Genomic DNA, 17,660 nt, shown 5'->3' with positions numbered 1-17,660 from the left:
AATTCCTAAATAACCCTGACTCCATCAACAGACACCATGTTAGTCCTGTGATAGAGAAAACAATAAATATTAATCTGGTGCACCTTTATGGACATTCAAATTGTCCACAAATGTATCTCAGAATCAAGGGAATGAAGCTTTTGCACCAATTGCAAGATCCAGGTTTGCCCAAACCAAGACCTTTCATGCTCTTTTCTGACTCTTTTATTTAATCATATGGTGAGCTATGATACAGTTAAGTACTTTTACATGGCATATTACTTATGAGAAGTGCTGCCTATGTGGCTTGGGTCAAATCCAACTATACCAATGAAGCCATTTAAAATGAGGTTTGTGTTCACATGACTTAAGTTGACCCAAACAATTTGGATATTACTTCACACATACAGCTTTCGTGGCAACATTGATAGTGCTCTAATAATGTCGTATTGCCAAATGAAGAACTCTGGGATATTTGGACCTAATTCATGAACCTTCAGTTGGTCTAGTATTAGTCAAGTTACCTCAATGTGGATCTGGGCTTTCTTTCCTAATGCCAATATAGCTGGTGCTGGGGTTTTATGTGACTTGGAAAATATTTAGCCATTTAGCTGTGAGATCATACACAGGAGAAAGAAGATTTACAGTACCAGACAGAAACTGTATTCCCTCTGAGGGTGCATAATTTATCTATTTCACTACAATTGACTTTTCCTACTTGGTACAACAGCAATCTGCTTTTTTACAATGACAAAGACAAAAAGCAAAAGAAGGAAGAAGATATGAGTATGGACACATCTAATTCTATCTAATTAGGTTTTGCTGAGGTTGAAGACTAACAGATGAAGACCAAGGGTTTCAATTATGGTTTTTAAGGGAGGGCTGAATGAAGACAGAGGTAGTGTAAAGCTGTCCACGATGGGATTTCCAAGCACAAAAAGACTCAGCAATTAGGCTGTTTGTGCAAGACAGTGATGATACTCAAATAAAGCTGAAGAGTCTTTGATTAATTGTTTTCCAATAAACACTTGAATATAACACAAAATCAATTATGTATTGTAACATATTTGTAAAAGAGTAGTAGCTATCAGTGCCAATACAGGATAGCTAAAATGAAAGAAAGTGAGAATGGGATGAGGAATTCTGAAAACAAATGCTTATCTTGTAGAGTGGTCACAATTTTGCTGAAGTCTGTAGGTGCAGGGAGAACTCTAGTAATACTGACCCCCCTATGGAGGCAATGATTTTATTAGGCCAATGGAAATTTCACACAAAGCGGCAAGCTTTCAGGGTTCCAAGATCTTTTTACTGGCAAAATGTTAAAAGTCCAGACAACTGTCACATCAGATGAAAAATCTGTAGTTTAAAACACCTACTGTATTATATTTGACTTCTCTTCAAGCAATCCAATAATCTTACTTCATTATTACTCTATATCATAAAATACAGATTAAAATACAGAACTTATGGATCTAATTACCATCCCTTGTGAATTCTGGAACAGACATTTTTCTCTGCCTTTTTTTTTAAATTTTGATAACACAGTTAAAGAAGCAGGAGGATCATCAGTTGAATCTTGCAAGTTGCTTGTTATTCTTTGGGAAGAATTCATTTTAAAAGTGGAATACTGCTCATTTAAGCTATGAAACTTTTATTATTGATCCTCAATATTTACAACCTAATGGATCTGCAAAATAATCCAATAAACAACAGCATAATACAATAAGAAATTCTCCTGCACAAGTCTCACTGATGTAAATGGAGTCTAACTAGAGCACAATAGTACTGCTGTATAGTTTTTCTCCATTTCCTTTTAATATAACTTGCACCAAAGAATCTCCAACTGAACTGAACCACAAGCATGTCCTAATATCAGCTGCCTGAAAGAAAGTCCTGGAAGATTTGAAATAGAAGGATAGTATAAATTTATTCAATTAAAAATTAACTGAGGGTGCTATCCTATGACCACTCTTCAATTTACTATTTCTAGCCTGCCTTACTTCTCATAGGGCCCTTTGAAGGAAACACCACCAAACCCAATTACATTTAAGTAAACATGCATAGGCCTATGCTTTAAGAATGATTCACTTGCACCAGGCAAAACATTAAGAGATGAAAACAGGTACAGATTGTACACAACAGCATGCTACTTCTTGTAGTACTCAGCAAAAAAAAAAGTGGACAGTGAAACATTTCATGCTCCCTCACACTCCAAATTTCCTTTTTTCACACTAAAAATGCACACCTTCAAAAATTCAACACAGGATTAGAACTGAGCAAGAAAGATAAGGTTCCATTTCTAATGTCAGTTTTACTTCCTATAACTTACAAAACACCTTTTCACCTTACACATTCTATTTGCCTAAGGTTTCCAGTCAAATTCTCCAGTTAACTTTTTTGTATGGAGTACTATACTACCATGTAAAATTGTAGGCAATTGTATACACTTCTGTGAGACCTTTGCTTCTGCACAGGTCTCAGTAATTGTGATGCATGCTAGAATACATCCAAACACTGGGCTGGTGTGCTCTCCTGGCTATGAAATGTTTCTCCATGTTATGCAACATCAATTCAGTGCCAACGTGGTTGGCATGGCAGAGGAATGCAAGCATTAATATAACAAGGAGAGCCTTCTATCTTTTGGTAGCTATAAGGAATATCCCTAAGTCAAGATTTATCTACACCACAAATTCATTTGGTAGGTCATTTGTGATATGGAATGGATGTGATAATGCTGATCTGTCTTGGAGATAATATCAATATTTAACTTGACAGGATTATAACATATTATAGCATATGTTAAAAACTCTGAGCAGCTAAGGTCTTCTTCAAGTCAAATTCAGCTTCTGAGAACTTCACAGACATGTCCATGTAGTTTTCCTGGCAACAATTTGAAAGTGGGATTTTTATTTTTATTTTTGCTGCCCAGTTAACCTACAGACTTATGGTCTCCTGATGGTTTCCTATTCAAGTACTAGCCAAATCTAACCCTGCTTTGAAATTGGCCAAGATAGTTTCAAAAGGATATTAATGAGCATTTATTATTTTAGAAATATTTTCTAATTTTGAAACTTTAGTTATTCCCCAAACCCTATCTTAACATTAAACACAACAACTGCTTCAGTATTAGTTCAAGGCACACCTAGGCTAACTCCGTTTCCATCAGGAGCAAGATACTTATGTCTGGAAAGTACAAGCAGAACAAGAAGGCCATATTACTTTATTTTCGCCTATCCTTAGCATCTGATGTTCAGAGGTGCACTTTCTCTATGTATAAACCTTTCATTTATCTATGACTGGTAATTATGATACAGTAGATCTGATTTATATGAATTTGCTTTACCGTTTTTAAAGCCATCACTGACTCATGTTGTGAAACCATATTGCTCAAAGTAAAATCTAACCCCTCTATTTATTTGCTTTATTAAGTTAAGAGTGTCTAGATTTGACTTGGAGGCTCTTGAGTTGCAATCAAAGCCTATACCAGAAAGCTATGTCGACAGCTAATCATACGGAAAAGATTCTTCCCCAAATTTGTAGGCTATTAAAGCATATCCTCCTCAATGCTATAAATCCATGAAAAGAAACTTGAATGTAACTTTACATTTTGATAGCAAATTCATTATGGCTGTAATTACATGCCCGTTGAGGTCCCAAGAAACCCTGAAATTGGAAAGCTGCTGCAGGAAACCTTTTTAACAGGAATGGAAAACTGTTTCAAGCCAATGTGCCTAGGACTTATGGCTCCATGGTTACGGGATCCCACTGTAAATTCACAATCAGAAATTCTGTGTGGGATATAGGTAGGGGTAGGCATCATGAGCCATAGAAACAAGAATGTGTGCGTGAGCCAAAGCAGATTAGATAGCACAGATGGGTTTCACATCACAATTCAGTACAGAGCCATCACATTGGAGTAATTGATTAAATATATGCAGCATGGCAACACTTAATGTAGTAGGATTGAGGGCTTAGTTTGAAAATGTGTAGTTGCTGCCTTCACATCCTGTCTTAACACAAATTTGTTATTTTACACATTCATTCAGGATGTTGTAGCCAGGTGCTATTTGTGTGGTTTCTGAGGCCAAAATTGCAGGACAATGCCAGATTTGAGTTTATAAATACAGACTGCCATGTTTTGGGTTTTTTTTTAAAGAAAGGATGGTATAATTGCAAAACTGGGGTCCAATAGCGAAAATTATCTTGGCTAGAAGGAAAGAGTTGTGAGGAACTAAAATGCACAGATAACATGAGGGATGAAATTAGGGTTAATTACACCCTCCACCCACTCTAGTATGGAGACAAACTGATACTAGAGTTGATTGGGGTGGGCCTATGCCTGAAGACATGTTGGGCCTAGCAAAAAGATTTGGGACAATGAAAGTATCAGATAACTAAGATCAAAATGGCACACTTTGTGACCCAACAAATCACCTTGGCATATTTTGGACACAAGTTCCCACAGTTGCAGGCAGGCAGCAGAAAAAGCTTCATTCAGTTTAGTGGGTCACTAGTTGTACAGCCCTCATATAAATTAAACTGAAAGGCAAGGGTTCTGGAGAAGTACTGGTGTCAGAATGATTTTCAGTTTGAGGTATTTGGTCTTCAGTGAAGGGAGATTCCATGCAGTCTGTCATGAAGTACATCTGGATTCCTACATTTCATTTAGTGCCCTTCAACCCCAAATATAGATTAATAAAGCATTCTCAAGGGTCTGCAAAATTAGCTGTTTGGTAAATTTACCCGATACAAAGTGGCCACACTCTGACAAGATAATTTCTAGAAGACGATTTTTGAAATGGGAAATTCAAATACAGTGTATCTGGAAAATCACAATTCACCCTAAACTCAATGTAAATTATTTAGTTCCATGTACCTTTTCCACACAAAGTGAAACACATATTCTTTAAAGGATTTCTATTTCTCTCAGCTCAACAGTTACATCAACTTTCCCTTGTATTCAGCGTTCCAATTTCCTCTGCCTTTTTTTTTTTTTTTGCTTAAAATCTGTTTATTATATATTTCAAAATGTATTTGAAATAATCTGGAATTCAAATTGTTATTCGTGTCATGAAGCTCATTGGGTGACCTTGAGGAAGTAATTATTCTCCCTAATCTACCTTATAGGATTGTTTGGAGAATAAAATTACATATACTGCCCCTAGCTCCTTTTAGGAAGAAAAAAATACAGCATATGTAATAAATAAAATAATGTTACTACCACCACTTTGTACCTAATTTATAAATTGTATGCCACACTGTTTTCAGAATGGCTTTGAGACTGTTAATTTAAATACCTGTACTGTGATTTTCATGTTGTTTTATGAGATGTCTTAAGAATTGCAATGGCTCTACTGTATAAGATAAAATTAAAATGTGAACAAGAAATAAATAATAATGCCACAATAATACCCTTTTTCCTTTCAAGAAGGCATCATGCAATACACGTTGAAGGTACTTTGAAGAAAGAATTACTAATTTGAGGCATGAACATTCCTTCAGAAGTAGAAAAAATTATAGAGAATACAAAAAGCATCACTAGTCTTAAGAAGCTAAAGGAAAATAAATGATACTTATTTCTAAGTCAACTTTTGTGGAACTCTTTTCCCAAAAGGAAATGAGCTTCTACTACAGTGCAACTGGAATACAGTAATCAGAGAAAAAACAATAATATACTAGTGGCCAGTATGGTAGCTCAAAATTCTCCTGGGGCCTCCATTACGTTTGGCCTTCTCTGGAATATAGTTTCCTGTTTTAATGTTTTTAAATATTAAACCAGAGCATTCACTGCCTACCCCTGAATTAGAACAATAACATTCATATTCCAATATTCATAATACAAGGTCTTCACTTATATATGGCACTGATCCACCAATAGTACTTCATTCTAGGGCCTCAGACAAGTGATTCTTCATTCCAGATTGCGTCCCATTGTTTAAAGATGACAGAGACTGACTGAGGTGTAGTATACATAAAACACATGGTTTGACACAAATGTAGCAATGCTCTTCCTACAGTAGCTAAGTGTGCTGAGACTGGTCTTACTGACACAAATTATATTGCTGAGTATAAATGGCACTTCAAAATTTTTCACCCTGGAACAATTAGAAGCAACATTTCAACAAGCGTCACCAGGAGAGAGAAATTTTCCAACAAAGGAGGTTCCACCAGCAAAAAAAAACTTTTCTTTTTTCACCAGTCTTCTGTCAACTATCAACTATTCTGCATCCTTCGCTATTTCTTAAGAGTTTGGGTTGTTCCAGACCTTGGGGGAAGTGGCCAACAGATACACAGACAAAAAATAAAATATTAAGAGGAAATTCAACAAAATTACCTTTTTTCTAGAGACTAAGAAAAAGAAACATCCATTTTTTTTCACTTTTTCCCCCAAATCAACAACCCTGTAGAGTAGGGTAGGCTGAGAGCATACAACTGGCCCAAAAGCACCAAGTTAGCTTTCATGGTTGAGGACAGACTTCAACCTGAGTCTCCAAGCTACCAGCTCAACAATTTTAACATTACCGAACACTAACTTTTATAAATATTTCAGCTCATTTATATATATTAAAAAGCATACTATGGCCAGATGAAATAAACATACACACTCCCAAAATTACTAGAAATCAAGGCATATTCTTTTTCATTCTTACTTCTTAAAGCCCTTCTGGAGACTGAATGAACAATGGGAACTACTCAGTGACAAGGCATATGGGGGGGAAAATCTTTATTCATGAAGAACCTGAGATGAAGAAAAAATCCAGTCAGTCATCTTTGGTCTGAGGAAAACTATGGTTTATTCTAGCATAGCCAACATTTCTGTTCTTGAACAAATTTCAGAAAGGAAACCATAATATCTTCTGGATGGCTTGCCTGTTTTTCTTCTCTAACTCTGACCTGTATGACTTATGAACTGTAAGCAAGTGCTTGGCAACTCTTCTGTTCTCATAGTCTAAATTAGAAAATCCAAATATGAAATTTATAGATCACCATATATGGCAGTGGGCAAACTATGTTTGGCATATCACAAATTGTTAGGCCACTTCTAGATAAACATGGATCTTACCATCCACTCAACTGATTCTGATTAGCATTTTTCATCCTTTTTGGAATTGGTATTTTACAAATGTACAAAATGTCTAAAGCTTAGCTTTCTTGATCTTTTTTCTTGCTTACAGAATTCAAATATGAACACTAAAAGCCTGAATATTATTTCCTTACATGTGTCTATAAAGCTTCCAGGCAAGACTTTTATTGTACAATTGATCTGCCTTGTTCACAGAATTTTAAAGGATAAGGGAGTGGTTTTCATTACAAGCTCCACCTGCTCTTCTGTCTTCTGACTACCTCTGGCTTGTTTCTTACACAAAAAAACACATTAAGATAGAAATAGCTGCACAATGTTTTGGGATTTTTCTTCCCATTGGTAGCTCTATGATCCCACTAACCCAGGAGCACCTCTAGTGGTACCAGAAGGGATCGTAAGAGGCAACCAATGAAAAGGAAACCAACCCAACCCTGCGCCGTTAGGAGGAAATTTCCTTAAATAAAAAATTGGGGAAGTCAATATTGTCGTGGATGGATCAACCAGGATCCATCCACGACATTCTGATATACAGGGCAGAAAATCCTTACACTAGTCTCCCTCTCAATAACACAATCCAGTGAGAAATCACTTGCACATATCCCATTGAAATGAATAAGAGCAGGGCAAATCCTTTTTTGGGACCCAAAATTCACTGAGTAATCTTTACCTCACAGCATATCTACAGCCTAGCTCAGTTCCATCCCTCTGGCAGTTGCTCCCAACATGTACAATGAAAAGTCTGAATTTCTCTTACTCCTTTATTCTAGTTTCTTTGCCATACAGCATCAACTCAGGAATAAATCCATATACTTATATCCCTTGATTCTATGAGGACCCACTGAAATGCTCCATTCCAAAGACCAAGACCACCATTAAGGAAAGGTAAAGAACTCCAACTTGGGTAATAGAGTTCAAACTATTATCAGAGCACAAACAATCCTTAATTATTATATTTTTACCATCACTGATGAGCATCATTTGGATTTTCTGCTTAAAGCACCAAAACACATTTGACTAGCTCTATTCCTTCCCTTGTTTTCCTTTAGTTTCACCTCATCCCTGTTTTTTCTCTCTACCATTCTCTAAATTATGCTGTAATTATGCTGTAACATGGAAGTTTTTACTAGAAAAGCAGAAGAGCAACAAGAAAATACATAGAGAAACAGATCATAAAGCAGATCTGATCATCATGCACAATGTACTCTATCTAGACACAGATACACACAGCAAAGAGAATAAAATACACAACCATTTTAAAGATGAACATACCATCTGACAGTTATTATGACCTAGTAGAAGATTTACTCCCCCATCCCCTACTCAGGTTTGTTAAAACTGTTCTTATTTTATGAGAAAAATGAAGGAGCTCAAGGGACCAGAGGTGGAGACATTGACTTCTTTTGGAGCAATGTGGACTCTTCCTTGTGGTTTTGTGGAGGTGACCTTTCCAAGAGTCAGTAGACAATGGGAATCATCATATCAGTCCATTCTACCCTACGATGGAACTTTTTGGTTGTGTAGTTTATTAGGGAAGAGTATGGACTCTGAGCCAGGAAACTCATAGCTCAAATTTAACCTTAGCCATTCATTCACTTATGAAACAACAGTCTTTACCTTCTACGTGCAATAGGCAATTCAGAAGAAAACTGGTGTGCTCCTCTGGGCTGCAATATGTGAAATAACCTGAATACTAACATGCTATATAATATGCTAAGTATTCAGAGTTGAGAAGGTATCTGCTAGGCTTTCAAAAGGCAAATGAAGAGGAAAGAAACAGCAGAAAATAGCTTTAGAGAGGAGTGTCTGCACTGTGATTCTAGTCAGTGTCTCTTCTATGAAACCAGAAACCTTTCTGAAACAGAGACGGAGAGGCCATCCTACCCTCATTCAAATCTAGAGTAAACCTCCTTCCTAGAGAAGAACACATATGCATTCCCAAGCTTGGGTGTCTGTCTTCTGTTTCATCATGTGCTCCACAAGGGTTTTAGCAAGTTCCACGGAGCCTGTGGGATTTGTGAGCTATCAGAGCTTACCCTCCCTTTCTCCCTACCATTTGACTAGGGCTGTTAGACCTAAATCTTTAGAAAAGATATTCTAAGGGTTGGATTACTGGTTCTATGAAGCTACATGGCCTCCAAGAGCATTGAGGGCTTCAGACATCGGACGTTTATACCACCGAGCAGGTTCTACAGCGCCAGGAGTTTCTCTTGACTGAGGTTCTAGTAAACAGATGGAAGGTGTCTTGTTTTGTGAGGCCCCACGATAGGTAGGGATGGACTTGTTCTGCAGGGCTCCCTGGAGTTGGCCACCCCTGCTTTAAGAAGCTGTTCGCGAGATACTCTCCTCGGATTTTCTAAGATCTCCCATGTCTTCCGCAGAGCGCTCTATGTGGACGAGGAGGTCGTATTTCTCCCAGATAGAGCGAGAGATTTGTGCGAGTGTCGGCGTGCGAATGCCTTTATAGGACGACATGAAGGGGGTCAAACCTTCTCACCGGTGCGTCGTGTTAATTAAGCCCACCTCATCCAGTTTTCTGACAGTCCCCTTTCCTTCCTCGGGCTCACCCTCACGCCTCCCCTTCAGCTAATCCTCGTACACAGAGATGGAGAACAGATCTCCGCCCCCCCATCGAGGACTGCCTTGAGCAGAGAATGGATACCGAGCAGGCGAGGGAGAAGGCACCAGGAGTTGCACTTACCGGGCTCCGGAAGGGAGGTCGAATGAAGGGGGGAATGAAGGAGAAGGAGTGGAGGAGAGACTCAGAGAGCCAGCTGTGGCAACCAGCAACTCCTCCTTCCTTTCCTCCTCCTCTTCCTTCTTCTCCCCGGGACTTCAAAGACTGGGGAGCGGGAAAATAGAGCCGCGATCCAAGCGGTGTCTGTCAGCGGCGTCCCCCCCCCAGCGCCCCCGGGTTCAGGCGCCGCCGCCCGTGCCTGTGCGTTCGCCCATCGCAGCGCCCTCCCGCCGCCTGCCGCCTTGGCCACCTCCCATTTCCGAAGAGCTCAGGACGCACAAGTAGCCCCCTCCCCTCTCTTCCCTTCCCCCTCCCCCGCCCCTCTTCTGCCAACGACGCCCCCCGCGCAAGAGCGCATCGATTGCACCGGGCGACGGCGCTGGCCAGAATGTCTTGGCTCCTTAAAGGAAAATGGTGGGGAGGACGCAGAAGCCCGGACACATTATATAACGCTTTTAAAAAGGCGAGGGGTGGGGGCAGGACTGATCGTGAACAAGGCGGCCTAAAGGCACGGGAGAGAAATGGAGGCGAATGTGGGGAAGGAGAGGCGTAAGGAAAAATGAACCTCCCCCCCCCCACCGCCACCCCAGGCCTTCGCCTCCGTGAAATTTGCCTTGCGCGCGAAAACAGCCGGACCCAGCAGCCGTTGTGTTTTGCAGGTCCCCTTGCATTCAGGCGTGTTTACTTGGGAATCGCCTCCCTTACTTTTAATGTATTTATCACCAAATCTCTCGAAGCCGTGTAAAAATCGGAACTGCACGGGCTCTCGCCCCCAGTCCTTCTCTTTCGAGTAATAATGGCTGTTTTTGTTATCGCCCCCTCCTCTCCAGCGCATTCGCTGAAATCGGGGAGGCGGGTATTTAAAGAGAAACTACGTAGGCCCTTAAAATGTCTGAGAACAAGAAAGGAGCTGGCAAGGAAGACAGGCTAAAAATGGGGGAAGAATATTAATTTGTCTACGGCGAGCTTCAGCCACTCAGAAAAGCTGCGGTCTGAATTGAGGTCCCGTCTTCCTCGCCAGCCCCTACCCCTTCGCTCTCCCCTTTCTCTTTCCAGCTTTCCTCCAATTTCTTCTCCCCTCCCAATCCCCAGTACAAAGGAATGGGAGATGCCTGGAGCTTTTTTTGGCAAGGCAAGACTCAGGAGCAACAGAATCTGGGAGGAAAAAATTAAAAAAAGGAAGAGACGGATCGGATCCCGTAAGGAACTGGATTCATGAGCAAATTCGTGATTTTTTAAAATCGAGGCAAAGAGGAAGGAACGAATAATCCAGCCTTTGCTGAAGTAATGATGGCTGGCACAAAAGTGTAAAGGGAATGGATACCTTGAACTAATTCAGCCATGAATTTAGAATGCATTTTTATGTCTCCTTTTATCACGGCCAACTATTAAGATGTGATGGTAATAGTTTGTCGATGTGCCAAAGGGGTGTGGACAGTTTGACACTGGCAAGCACTTCTGGGACATATTTGACTGACTAGCTTTCATTCATTAGTATGGAATAAGAGAAAAATAAAGAACGGGCACTAGTTGGTCCACTGTTCTGATTCTGTTAATTCAGAAAGTCTGAATTAAGAAATCTGCTCCCATCCTTCAGCCATTTGAGTCAATTACACACCATCTCAAGTGCAAGCACAACTCTAGGTGACTCACAAACTATAAATAATTACAATTAAAGCAAAAGACAACCCCCCAGTGATAATAATAAAATGTTCTAATAATAGAATGTTAGCAAACAATCACATTAGTGAAAACAACATGACCAATTATGAAACCATACCTCATGTGTGATAGTACTATTTACAGTATGTAACATTACAAGCAATGAGTTGTATTCAGTAAGTACCAATGATACTTAATCACATTTCACTTGACAGCCATAAAACAAGGGCTAGCTGGGGGAAGAACGATATTTTTGACAAGGTGAATGATCATATGAAGTAGCTGTCAGAATTACTTTCTGGAGGAGGATTTGCCACAACAAATAATTAATAATTGTACATTTATTTTCCAAAAACATGACCATCTTGAAAGGCCCTATAAAATTCAGGATAAGAAGGTAGAGTTTCTCTAAGTCAGGCATAAAGAATGTAATTAACGGAAAATGTGTAAAAGAAGAAGGAACATTAAACAAGAAATTAATGGAAAACCAGCAAATCCTAAGGCTGTCAACTAGACTGGGAAATTGATAAAAGGTTCTGGAAAATGGTAGAGTCCGGCCTTTTTTAACATGTGTTTCACATGTTGCATGCACATAGAAAAGGGCAAAACTTTGATCATCCAATCACACCCCTGAGTCCACCTTCTCTCCTCAGGATTCTACCCTTTCATTCTACATGTCTAGAGAAAGGCTTAATTAGGGCTACCAAAATTGGACTGCAAAAATCCTAATGACCACAGCAAAAAGTTGTCCCTGCCATCCAGTAGTTGTTCAGAAGTTTGCAGATAAGACCTTTTGTCTTGGGGCTCCTCCACACATGTCCCTAACCATGGGACAAAGATGTCCTGGTATCCACTCTTTGTTACCATGCTCTCATGACGATGCCTTCTCCCAAAACATTTTTCCATTGATATGATCTATTATATTTTGCCAACAATTTAATTGCTGATGCGGTCAGTATTTGAGACCAGCTCTTACTGGCTATTTTAGGTTGTTGTGGGCACAGCCTCTTCCTTTCAGTCATCGTGACCTGTTTTCCCATAGTTATTTGGGCTTAGGCTGCAAGTCAGATCGGACACCTGGCCTCCACAAAGGCCCATGTAAAGTCTTACATGGGTTCCTTGTTCTTTTGAGAGAAAAAAAAACCCCACTGGACCTTCACTAGATCTTCAAAGAACAATAGTAGCGTTTAGTGTTTCCAATTTAAACTGGAAAGAGAGCCAGGTTCTGGCACTTGTGTCTTGCTAATTTTATCACCACTGTCTGCATTACAGGTTTTCCACTTTTTCTGCTGACAAGGAGTTTAGCATGGCATACCTTTTAATAGTTTTACTGTTGTTCTTATTTCCTAGGATTCACAGATGAGTGCTACATATGTCACTCTAACTGTCAACAATCTTGGGATCAGTATCACGTGGCTGCAGTTCCTATGGCTATTTATGCAGTATAGTGATGGGGTGCAGTGTCATTTTGCCTACTACAGTATTCCATTCTGGCCCTGGCAGCTTTAAGTGCCATGATGTTTTTATTATAGGTGGGCCAGTAATAACAGCATGTTCTCTATTGGCTGTCCTGTTACTTCTGGATTCTGCCACCATGAGGTCAGAAGTGGGCAGTGCCAAAAGCACTGACATTCTCTAGCAGTGTTAATACAGGATGAAGCTTCCTCATTATCAGTTACTTCCTCCTGTTTCAGTTTGTGCCCCATTCTTGTGACTATCGGCTCAATTATTGTTGAATATGGGTTTAGCCTCTTCCAGAAGAACACTACTCATATTCAGAAATGGCCTGACCAATAGGTTATAGTCACAGAGCAGGGTTTGTGAGGAGCATCTGGAGAGCTTCTTCCTTCCATTTCATTACAGTTCCACCTTAGCGCCTTCCACTGCTACCTGTTCATCAGATGACAGGGGACTAGACATGCTGTTCCTAGCACCCATGTAGTTGTCCTACTAAGCCCCAGCTTATATTAGAGTGACTGGTGGTTGTTTTTTCCCACCAGCAGGCAGTGCTTGGTGGGCAGGGGAGAAAAGGCAGGGCCTTTCCTTAGCCTACGTTAAATAAGGACAGCACCATTTGTCAGCCTCACTACTATGGGAAAATAATGTTATTTTTACAGCAGCTCTGGGAATAAGAGTTAAATCCCATTTCACAAATAGAGAACCAAGGCTGATACCGCCTGTCTTGCAGGTTTACACCTCACTTGCACCTAAACACAGGACAAACATGCCCTGCCAGTCTCTTTTTTCTGCTATGTCCCCATGATGCTATCTTTGTTTCCCCTCCCCCCAAAACTGTATCTGAATTCTCCTTAGCTGTTCCAGCATTAAACTGGTGATTTCCCCTTAAACCAACAGCAAACCAAAATACTTCCAAGATGTGCAGAATTTGATGCATTTTGTTGTTAGTGATGGAACTCTTATCAGCCATTTCAAGCTAGTTCAAACATATTCCCTCCCCTCCCCTCCAGGCCTTGGGAACTCTCCTCCAAGGCCATAATGTTTTAGAAGTTAGACTGATTGGCTCTCAGAGTCTCCCAGAGTTCACATTTCAATTGTCCAGTGGACTTGAGTAGATGGCAGGTTGAAAAGCAATGGTCTCTCCCACTATATCCATCACCTCCTATACCTCATGGATCAGCTACCTCGCAGCCGCTGGCTGGTGACAGGTTGGGAAGAACCAGACTCTTCCATGGATGCTCTATTTTATTGGGCAGCCCAGATATCATAGCTGTACTTGAAAGTGCTGCACAAATGTTGAAAATGAATTCTGATATATGTACCTATAAATCAAACACTGTGATGTACGTATCTCTTAATAATATGTGTATATTCCCACATGGTTTACAATCTATCTCAATCCATAATTTTGTTTTATACTGTAATTGCTAAACCATGAACAGTGGAAGTGGTGCAGCTGGTAGACTAAAAGCTTTTCCCCATAGCTCAGCTGAACGCTGTCTACCTGTTCTTGATTTGGAAGAAAATGTTCTCTTCGTAAAATTTCCTACCCCCTTCTCATCTTATTCTGCCCTTAAAGCCTCTATTCTGCTTGTCACTGAATGGAGGGTCTCCTGATCTGGATATGCAGTCCATTTTAAGCAAAACTATTAACTAAATCCTCAGATTTTACTGTTCTCCACTTTGCTAAATATCACTAGCTAGTAGGAAGCCATCTGCCATCTCTCAGCACTTTTGACAGATGGCTAGAAATTTCTGAATCTCTCTAGTGGTCTCTTTGTATCTCTCTGAAATTTTCTGTATCTCTCTAGTGGTCACCTGGAATTTTGCAGCCCAGATTTGCTAGCCCTTCTTAAAAGGGCTATACATACAGAGGAATTAAATGGTAGAATCCTCAGTTTGAGATACAGGTAGTCCTTGCTTAACAACCACAATAGGGACCAGAAAATTTGTTGTTAAGCAGGGCGATTGTTAAGTGAATTGTGCCCGATTTTACAAACTTTTTTGCAGCAGTCATTAAGCGAATCACATGGTCATTAAGCAAATCACGTGGTTCCCCATTGATTTTGCTTGCCAGAAGCCGGCTGGGAAGGTCGTAAATGGCATCATACAACCCCGGGATGCTGCAACCATCATAAGTGCAAGCTGGTTGCCAAGCACCTGGATCACGATCACGTGACCACGGGGGTGCTGCGATGGTTGTAAGTGCGAGGACTGGTTATAAATTCTTTTGTTTAGCACCACTGTAACTTTGAACAGTCACTAAACAAATGGTCATTAAATGAGGACTACCTGTAGTGGATTGTTCCAGTTGAGATAGCATTGTAATTTCTGAATGCTATTGCAGTCAACCAATATAATCAAAGAGATGTTCTGCAAAGTAAAATAAATGGCATATCCCAGAAAAAGAGTTTAACTCAGCTTGCTTCCTGCTGTTCTTATTTTGAACTTGTGAGATTTACTGAATGTGCTATTTCAATTTGAATTGATGCAACTGAAACTTCAAAATTCAGTCATTTCAGTTAGCTGTATTGATAGAGTAAATTTAGCTACAGATGAAATGGAAATATTTGTCTCTATCTGCACCAATTTACCTTGCAGTTTTTCACATATATATTTAAATTATATGTATATTTACATAATACCTATATAATAATTATTTCCTTGCAACAAATGTACTTTGATTTGACTCAGTTCCTCTCATATGCTTGTATGGTAGTATTTCTCCTGTTGCAATTTATGTTAAGCCAGGTCATAATCTAACATAGTAGGTTCCAATAGTCACATAACTATTTGAATCCATGCATCCTAAGATTTCTGATGGTCATAAGGTCCAGAGTAATTTAATATCCCTTCCCCTCTACTTACGACCTAAAATAAAATGCATTTTAGTCATCAAACTCTATCTGCTTATCCAACACTGTATAGGGCATTTCATGATTTTTTTTGGATAACAAACATACAATTGTTAATTATTTGTTGTGCCAAATTGTAGTATCCTCCTCCAGAAAGTAATTCTGACAGCTAGTTTTTCTTGTAATTCACCTTGAGCACATAAGTGGCTTTGCCACTGCCTTTTTACAGAATGTTTTCTCAACTTCCCAGTATAGTTGATAACCTTCAGATTTGCTAGTTTTCCAAGGACTAACCAGGTCTGATGCCACTTAGCTTTTCCAGGGTTAGCTGAGGTCAGCAAAGTGCAGCTACCTGCTGTGACACAGTAAAACGACCAACCCATCAAAAGGCAGGACACAAAATACAATACCTGCACCAGAATTGGGGCTTCAGAAGTACAATGCAAATACTAACAAAGGTGTATGTGATGGTTAATAATTTGAAAACAACCTCAATATATGAGCTTAATTTATTTAGTGGCTGTTGGGATTTTTGCAGACAAGATTTCGTAACCCTATTTCAAGTATTGAGAGCAATGAGAATATACTCCATCCAGGGCCATGGAGAAGTATTCTTTTTCTTCTAATCTCAAGTACCTTGGTCTTGAATTTAAATAATACCCTCCCTGCACTCATGCACTTTCTTGGAAATATATATCATCTCATCTTTTCTCACTTTTTCATATACTATTCCATTCTATCTCTTCTCTCTCCCTCTTTTCCTCTTCACTCATTCTCTGCTACCCCATTTTTGCCTTCTTCCTGACAAGAACTCAAGGGCTCCAACTCACAGCTTTTCTGCTATCTCCACTGCTGTAGAAAACAGGAGAGACTGACAGACTTACACATAAACTTGAAGATCTTTCCAAAGATGGTTACACTGTTTTAGACAAGAAACCCTCATGCAATCTGAGGGATGCTCTTCCCTGTTGTATTATCATGCATTTCTTCCATCCTTGAGTTGCCAAAAAAGCATGCTGACATAAATTGCAGTGCATCAACAGCCAAGCTCTACTCTGCCCCAACAACAAGGCTTGAGGATAACACTGTCCTTGCACCTTAAATGGGGAGTAATTTAAGGAGCAATGATTGGTGGATTTCCCAGCTTCATTTTCCTCCCTGTTGTTATTATTGCTGTTCATTTCCCTCCCATTGAGTATCACCTGCCAGCAGGAAAAACAACTCAAAACCTTTCTCTTTATCACATTGTGGACTGGGATGGGGCTGAGCTAAGCTGGTGCTTTGGAGAGAGGGTTAAACCATGAAAGCTGTGGTCCAGAAATAGTATGCCAAGTTGTCCAGAAGTAGTATGTACCTGTGGCCTGTCAGCCAGGCTCTTTCTGAACACTGCTGAAGGAATATTAGACCTGTTTGTTTAATGTGTGTCTAGTGCTGTTCTGGAAGAACGCTAAACTCATGTCCAAAAAATGCCCCAGTTGAGAGTTTCTCATACTGCGGAGGGACATGGAATGAAGTAAAATAGAGTTTGGGGAGCTGCCTCCCTTTTCATCCTGCAACCCTCTACTGCGCATGTGACCTTCTCACTTGGGCTATTTTTGGACATGAGATTAGAGCTCTTCCAGAAGATCACTAGGCATGGTTCGGATATAGACCAGCTACAGTAATTGGTTACAAAAGTGGTAGAGGGATTGTTAGGAGTATCAGAGGTGCTGCCTCCTGATTCACACCATGCACCTTGGCTGTGCCTCTGACCTATCAATTGGGCTAAAAGAAACAGGCAGAATTCTTATTAAATTTTAGCTCAGCTCCTATATTTCCTAAATCAGAAGGGCCACAAGGGAATGCCAGTGATTGCAGCAAGTAGCCACAGCTGGCAGCACCAGAAGTA

The 17,660-nt window shown here is 40.0% G+C and overlaps 1 protein-coding gene across 7 annotated transcripts in view; it reads right to left on the bottom strand.

Moving 5' to 3' along the window:
- Positions 1 to 17,660, bottom strand: part of ATN1 (atrophin 1) — a 53,654-nt gene that overhangs the window by 12,126 nt on the left and 23,868 nt on the right. For 2 of the 7 annotated variants that reach the window (XM_025165237.2, XM_007420416.4), the window contains exon 1: positions 9,762 to 10,047. The exons of 4 other annotated variants lie outside the window; for them this stretch is intronic. The gene's annotated coding sequence lies outside the window, so the exon portion shown is untranslated. Of the gene's footprint in view, positions 1 to 9,761; positions 10,049 to 17,660 lie in introns of those variants that run through there. One more of the 7 variants, XR_015795788.1, reaches the window with a different exon arrangement.

Source organism: Python bivittatus, unplaced genomic scaffold (genome assembly GCF_059951505.1).
Source record: "Python bivittatus isolate LINGU-HERP-01145 unplaced genomic scaffold, Pbiv_v1 ctg000270_np1212, whole genome shotgun sequence".
NCBI lineage: Eukaryota > Metazoa > Chordata > Lepidosauria > Squamata > Pythonidae > Python > Python bivittatus.
The sequence above is the reverse complement of the archived record's forward strand: the minus strand, read 5'-3'. Positions and strand labels throughout refer to the sequence as shown.